Source organism: Leptidea sinapis, chromosome 4, assembly GCF_905404315.1.
Source record: "Leptidea sinapis chromosome 4, ilLepSina1.1, whole genome shotgun sequence".
In the NCBI taxonomy this organism is placed as follows: Eukaryota; Metazoa; Arthropoda; class Insecta; order Lepidoptera; family Pieridae; genus Leptidea; species Leptidea sinapis.
The window spans coordinates 3,862,386-3,869,137 of NC_066268.1; the positions used below are offsets into that span (position 1 = coordinate 3,862,386).

The 6,752-nt window shown below is 32.6% G+C and overlaps 1 protein-coding gene across 1 annotated transcript in view; it reads right to left on the minus strand.

Annotated features, from left to right (window-relative positions):
* LOC126979731 (delta(24)-sterol reductase-like) overlaps positions 1 to 823 on the minus strand; it is a 67,462-nt gene extending 66,639 nt beyond the window's left edge. Inside the window, exon 1 of the mRNA XM_050829230.1 lies at positions 793 to 823. The gene's annotated coding sequence lies outside the window, so the exon portion shown is untranslated. The remainder of the gene's footprint in view (positions 1 to 792) is intronic.
* Positions 824 to 6,752: the final 5,929 nt, after the last annotated feature.

The window sequence follows — 6,752 nt, forward strand, 5'->3', positions numbered from 1 at the left end:
AATATTTTTTATTGTAATTGATTGCACCGAATATAATAATTATCGTAAACGTTTGAGTATTTTTGTTGCATCAATTCACATATATTGTCATTGAAATTATTTGTCAAACGATGAAGCTGATGATAAACATTTAGTTTATTTAAAAGGGTGACAGTCAGTTTCTTGCCATTTCTTCCCATAAAAGCTCAACATCAGCCCAAATGATGTATGTGTGAATGGAAAAAGAAAACTTTTGACATTCAAAAGTCGCATTTGGTATGTAGACCAAGAGAAGTAGAATTGATTTGATAATTTGATTTATAAATTAATTTAAACATTATTAATGGCAGAAAATTAACATTTTCACACATTTCACAATCAACTTCACGCGTTTAATTTTTAATAACATTTAAATTATAGAGTTAAAGAAAATTACACTCAGAATATACTTAAAATACAGACTACACATACCTAAATGTCTCATGTGTTAAATTCATAGAGATTTTATTTATTATTTAATAAAATGTTGAGTAAATTTTGAAATAAAAGCTATTAAGTTTAACATAACATTAATTTAGATACTCACTAATATTATATTGCTATGAACAAAACCACTCACAAAAATAGCTTTTCACATTATAATGTTTAATATTTTTAAATTGAATTATATTAATTAATGTTGAACACAAATCGAGCTTGAATAAATAAACTTGCAGCACAATTAAGTCGCTATTCATTGGAACAAATATTAATTCAATTGTTATTTAATTAATGGATTGATGTTAAAGTTGCGACACACGAAAATTATCTTACCTTAAGTTCGACGTGTCTCCCGGAATACAGCCACCAGTCTTCTGAATTCTGAAGTTATGATTTCGAGGTTAAATTCATTAACGTCCTGCGTGTTTCATGCTATTTCTAACCTTTACTTTGTAATAATAACGGCTACAATCGTGTAACGGAGAAAGACGGTTCTAACACCATGAATTTGGCTCTTATTTCTAAAGTGATAATTATTACGAACGATCTGTTATCAGTAGCACATCCCACTCTTACTCTATTAACTAATATTCATTCAATTCATTGTCACTTCAATCAATATCATGTGTTCCTAGTTCCGTAGTGTGCCGTAGTGATACGGGTTGATACGGGTAAGCAATTTTTGATTTGATGATAAAACAACGTTATTAGCTAATAATATTATCTATAAGGCAAGGTCTTTTTATTAATATACATAATAATATTACTTAATTAAGTTAAATGTCCTGCTATCTTTTAGTTTTTTACGGTAGTTGACGGCTAAACAGATAATTAATCGTGTTTATCTAATATTTTTGTCAGAGACTCGATATTGTTTTAATATATCTTCTACGTTAAATAATTCAAAGTAGAAAAACCTTATTTAAATAAATTATAGAATAACTTTATTTATTCGAGAAATTTTCAGTTATAATTCTACTTGATTTTTGAAGTGAAACTTCTTAATCAACGCATGAGAGAAATTTCATAGCAAATCGTCACGATTTTAGGTTACGCACCATTTTGTTATTGTTGCCAATATGACAGTGTTGACAGCTGTCAGGTGAAGTTGGCAGATACGATACCAACGTTTTTCGTATCTTTCATTTCGTTAATTTAAAAGTACGGAAAATGATTTATATCTATTATTAACTATAGGGAGTGACAATAACATTTCATATTTTTTTATATTAATCTATTTATATGTATCGCATTATATTTATAAGTATTATTTTATTGAATTGAAACTTCTTTAGAATCATTGTGATTTGAAACTCGATGAAACGAAAAAGCGAGACAATAGAGGCGCCGTTGTCAGCTATTATTAATAAAACTATTATTTAGGCGTACGCCAATGACGTTCTATACGTATGGACATATCATTCACAGTCTGATAACGGAACGGAAGTGTGCTTGAAGTCAATGTAAGCACACTTTTCTCCTTAGTCGTGTGTCAAGTGTGTGTCAATCAACAAGCCTAAGTGTGCTCTAAAAAGTGCTTAAATTATACATTAACGACTCAAAAAAAAGATGGTGTGACTTATTATCGGTAAGGTTAATTTATTTATATAAGATTGATATGCAAAAAGCATAAGTAATATAATAAAAACAAATATTTTTTCATTAAATATGTTATAATTATTGACAAGTCCCCAGACAAGACCCGCTTGTCAGAATTGGACAAATGAAAGAACACAGTCAGAAATGAAAACAATAGAGTCGCTCTTTTTAACCGACTTCAAAAAAGGAGGAGGCTCTCAATTCGTCGATATGTTTTTTTTTACGTTTGTTACCTCAGAACTTTCGATTGGGTGAACCGATTTTGATATTTTTTTTTGGCAACCATGAGAAAACCACATATGTTATAGAGGGAGCGCAACAAATTTACGAATAAGTCAATATCGCGCCAACTGATTTCAATAATTATTTTTTTATTGGATATACTATAAAGTAGTTTGGTGATAGTTGTGTTAGGTCGTGCTTATGGGATCCATGACAAAGTAACGGAACTCTTCAATTCTTCGGATCAACGATACTAGGCAGAATCTTTTTTATGCTATACGGATATTTGAGTCACCGACCGTAACGTCGTTTGGTCAAGTTATTGTCGTAATATAATATGATGAATAATGGAACTCCTCAGCGACTAACAGTAAGGGTGCGATCTGTGGCTAAATATCTACAAGTCTGTAATAATATTGCAATGTGCTTGCGTTCATTGCTGCATTTCAAAATTTAGTAGATCTACACAAATTAAGACAAATTATTAGTAAGAGTAGTTCAAATTCACTAAAAATCTAAAAATAAATAATAATCTTACTCTCATCGTAATTTTGACTCAGATCTCAAACTCATCGTAACTCTTAACTCAGATCTTACCCTCATCGTAACTTTTAACTCAGATCTTACCCTCATCGTAATTTGAACTCAGATCTTATCCACATCGTTACTATTAACTCAGATCTTACCCTCATCGTAATTTGAACTCAGATCTTATCCACATCGTTACTATTAACTCAGATCTTACCCTCATCGTAATTTGAACTCAGATCTTATCCACATCGTTACTATTAACTCAGATCTTATCTTCATCGTAACTTTAATCTCAAATCTTATCCTCATCGAAACTTTTAAGTATGATCTTATCCTCATCGTAACTTTTAACTCAGATCTTATCCTCATCGTAACTCTTAACTTGGATCTTACCCTCGTCGAAATTTTAACTCAGATCTTATCCTCATCGTAACTTTTAACTCAGAACTTATCCTCATCGAAATTTGAACTCAGATCTTATCCACGTCGTTACTATTAACTCAGATCTTATCCTCATCGTAACTTTTAACTAAAATCTTAACATCATCGTAACTTTTAACTCACATCTTACCGTCATCGTAACTTTTAACTCAGATCTGATCCTCATCGTAACTCTTAACTCAGATCTTACCCTCATCGTAATTTGAACTCAGATCTTATCCACGTCGTTACTATTAACTCAGATCTTATCTTCATCGTAACTTTAAACTCAAATCTTATCCTCATCGTAACTCTTAACTCAGATCTTACCGTCATCGTAACTTTTAACTCAGATCTAACCCTCATCGTAACTCTTAACTCAGATCTTACCCTCATCGTAAATTTTTACTCAGATCTTACCCTCATCGTAACTCTTAACTCAGATCTAATCCTCATCGTAACTATTAACTCAGATCTTACCCTCATTGTAATTTTAACTCAGATCTTATCCACATCGTAAATCTTAACTCAGATCTTATCCTCATCGTATCTTTTAACTCAGATCTTATACTCATCGTAACTCTTAACTCAGACCTTACCCTCATCGTAATTTTAACTCAGATCTTATCCTCATCGTAACTTTTAACTCAGATCTTACCGTCATCGTAACTTTTAACTCAGATCTTATCCTCATCGTAATTTTAACTCAGATCTAATCCTCATCGCAATTCTTAACTCAGATCTCACCCTCATCGTAACTCTTAACTCGGATCTTACCCTCATCGTAACACTTAACTCAGATCTTACCCTCATCGTTGATTTTAACTCAGATCTTACCCTCATCGTTACTCTTAACTCAGATCTTACCCTAATCGTAACTATTAAATCAGATCTTATCCTCATCGTAACTCTTAACTCAGATCTTACCCTCATCGTAATTTTAACCCAGATTTAATCAACATCGTAACTTTTAACTCAGATCTTACCGTCATAGTAACTTTTAACTCAGATCTTATCCTCGTCGTAACTCTTAACTCAGATCTTACCCTCATCGTAACTTTTAACTCAGATCTCATACTCATCGTAACTTTTAACTATGGTCTTATCCTAATCGTAACTCTTAACTCAGATCTTACCCTCATCTTAACTTTTAACTCAGATCTTATCCTCATCGTAACTCTTAACTCAGATATTACCCTCGTCGTAATTTTAACTCAGATCTTATCCTCATCGTAACTTTTAACTCAGATCTTATCCTCATCGTAACTCTAAACTCAGATCTTACCCTCATCGTAATTTTAACTCAAATCTTATCAACATCGTAACTATTAACTCAGATCTTACCCTCATCGTAACTTTTAACTCAAATCTTATCATCATCGTAACTTTTAACTCACATCTTACCGTCATCGTAACTTTTAACTCAGATGTTATCGTCATCGTAACACTTAACTCAGATCTTACCCTCATCGTAATTTGAACTCAGATCTTATCCACATCGTAACTCTTAACTCAGATCTTACCGTCGTCGTAATTTTAACTCGGATCTTACCCTCATCGTAACTTTTAACTATGATCTTATCCTCATCGTAACGCTTAACTCAGATCTTACCCTCATCGTTGATTTTAACTCAGATCTTACCCTCATCGTTACTCTTAACTCAGATCTTACCCTAATCGTAACTATTAAATCAGATCTTATCCTCATCGTAACTCTTAACTCAGATCTTACCCTCATCGTAATTTTAACTCAGATTTAATCAACATCGTAACTTTTAACTAAGATCTTACCGTCATAGTAACTTTTAACTCAGATCTTATCCTCGTCGTAACTCTTAACTCAGATCTTACCCTCATCGTAACTTTTAACTCAGATCTCATACTCATCGTAACTTTTAACTATGGTCTTATCCTCATCGTAACTCTTAACTCAGATCTTACCCTCATCTTAACTTTTAACTCAGATCTTATCCTCATCGTAACTTTTAACTCAGATCTTATCCTCATCGTAACTCTAAACTCAGATCTTACCCTCATCGTAATTTTAACTCAAATCTTATCAACATCGTAACTATTAACTCAGATCTTACCCTCATCGTAACTTTTAACTCAAATCTTATCATCATCGTAACTTTTAACTCACATCTTACCGTCATCGTAACTTTTAACTCAGATGTTATCGTCATCGTAACACTTAACTCAGATCTTACCCTCATCGTAATTTGAACTCAGATCTTATCCACATCGTTACTATTAACTCAGATCTTATCTTCATCGTAACTTTAATCTCAAATCTTATCCTCATCGTAACTCTTAACTTAGATCTTATCGTCATCGTAACTTTTACCTCAGATCTTATCCTCATCGTAACTATTAAATCAGGTCTTATACTCATCGTAACTTTAACCTATGATATAATCCTCATTGTAACTCTTAACTCAGATCTAACTCTCATCGAAACATTTAACTCAGATCTTATCCTCATCGTAACTCTAAACTCAGATCTTATCCTCATCGTAATTTTAACTCAGATCTTATCCTCATCGTAATTTTAACTCAGATCTTATCCTCATCGTAACTCTTAACTCAGATCTAATCCTCATCGTAACTCTTCACTCAGATCTTACCCTCATCGTAATTTTAACACAGATCTTATCCTCATCGTATCTTTTAACTCAGATCTTATATTCATCGTAACTTTTAACTCAGATCATAAGATCTGAGCATAACCTCATCGTAACTCTTAATTCAGATATTACCCTCATCGTTATTTTAACTCAGATCTTATCCTCATCGTTACTCTTAACTCAGATATTACCCTCATCGTTATTTTAACTCAGATCTTATCCTCATCATAACTTTAAACTCAGATCTTATCCACATCGTAACTTTTAACTCATATCTTATCCTCATCGTAACTCTTAACTCAGATCTTACCCTCATCGTAATTTTAACTCAGATCTTATCCCCATCGTAACTTTTAACTAAGATCTAATCCTCATCGTAACTCCTAACTCAGATATTATCCTTATCGATACTCTCAACTCAGATCTTACCCTCATCGTAACTTTTCACTCAGATCTTATCTTCTTCGTCAGTCTTAACTCAGATCTTGCCCTCATCGTAATTTTAACTCAGATCTTAACCACATCGTAAATCTTAACTCAGATCTTATCCTCATCGTAACTATTAACTCAGATCATATCCTCATCGTAACTCCTAACTCAGATCTTACCCTCATCGTTACTCTCAACTCAGATCTTACCGTCATCGTATCTTTTAACTCAGATCTTAACCACATCGTAAATCTTAACTCAGATATTACCCGCATCGTAACTCTTAACTCAGATCTTACCCTCATCGTAATTTTAACTCAGATCTTATCCCCATCGTAACTTTTAACTAAGATCTAATCCTCATCGTAACAATTAAATCAGATCTTATCCTCATCGTAACTCTTAACTCAGATCTTATCCTCATCGTTACTCTAAACTCAGATATTACCCTCATCGTTATTTTAA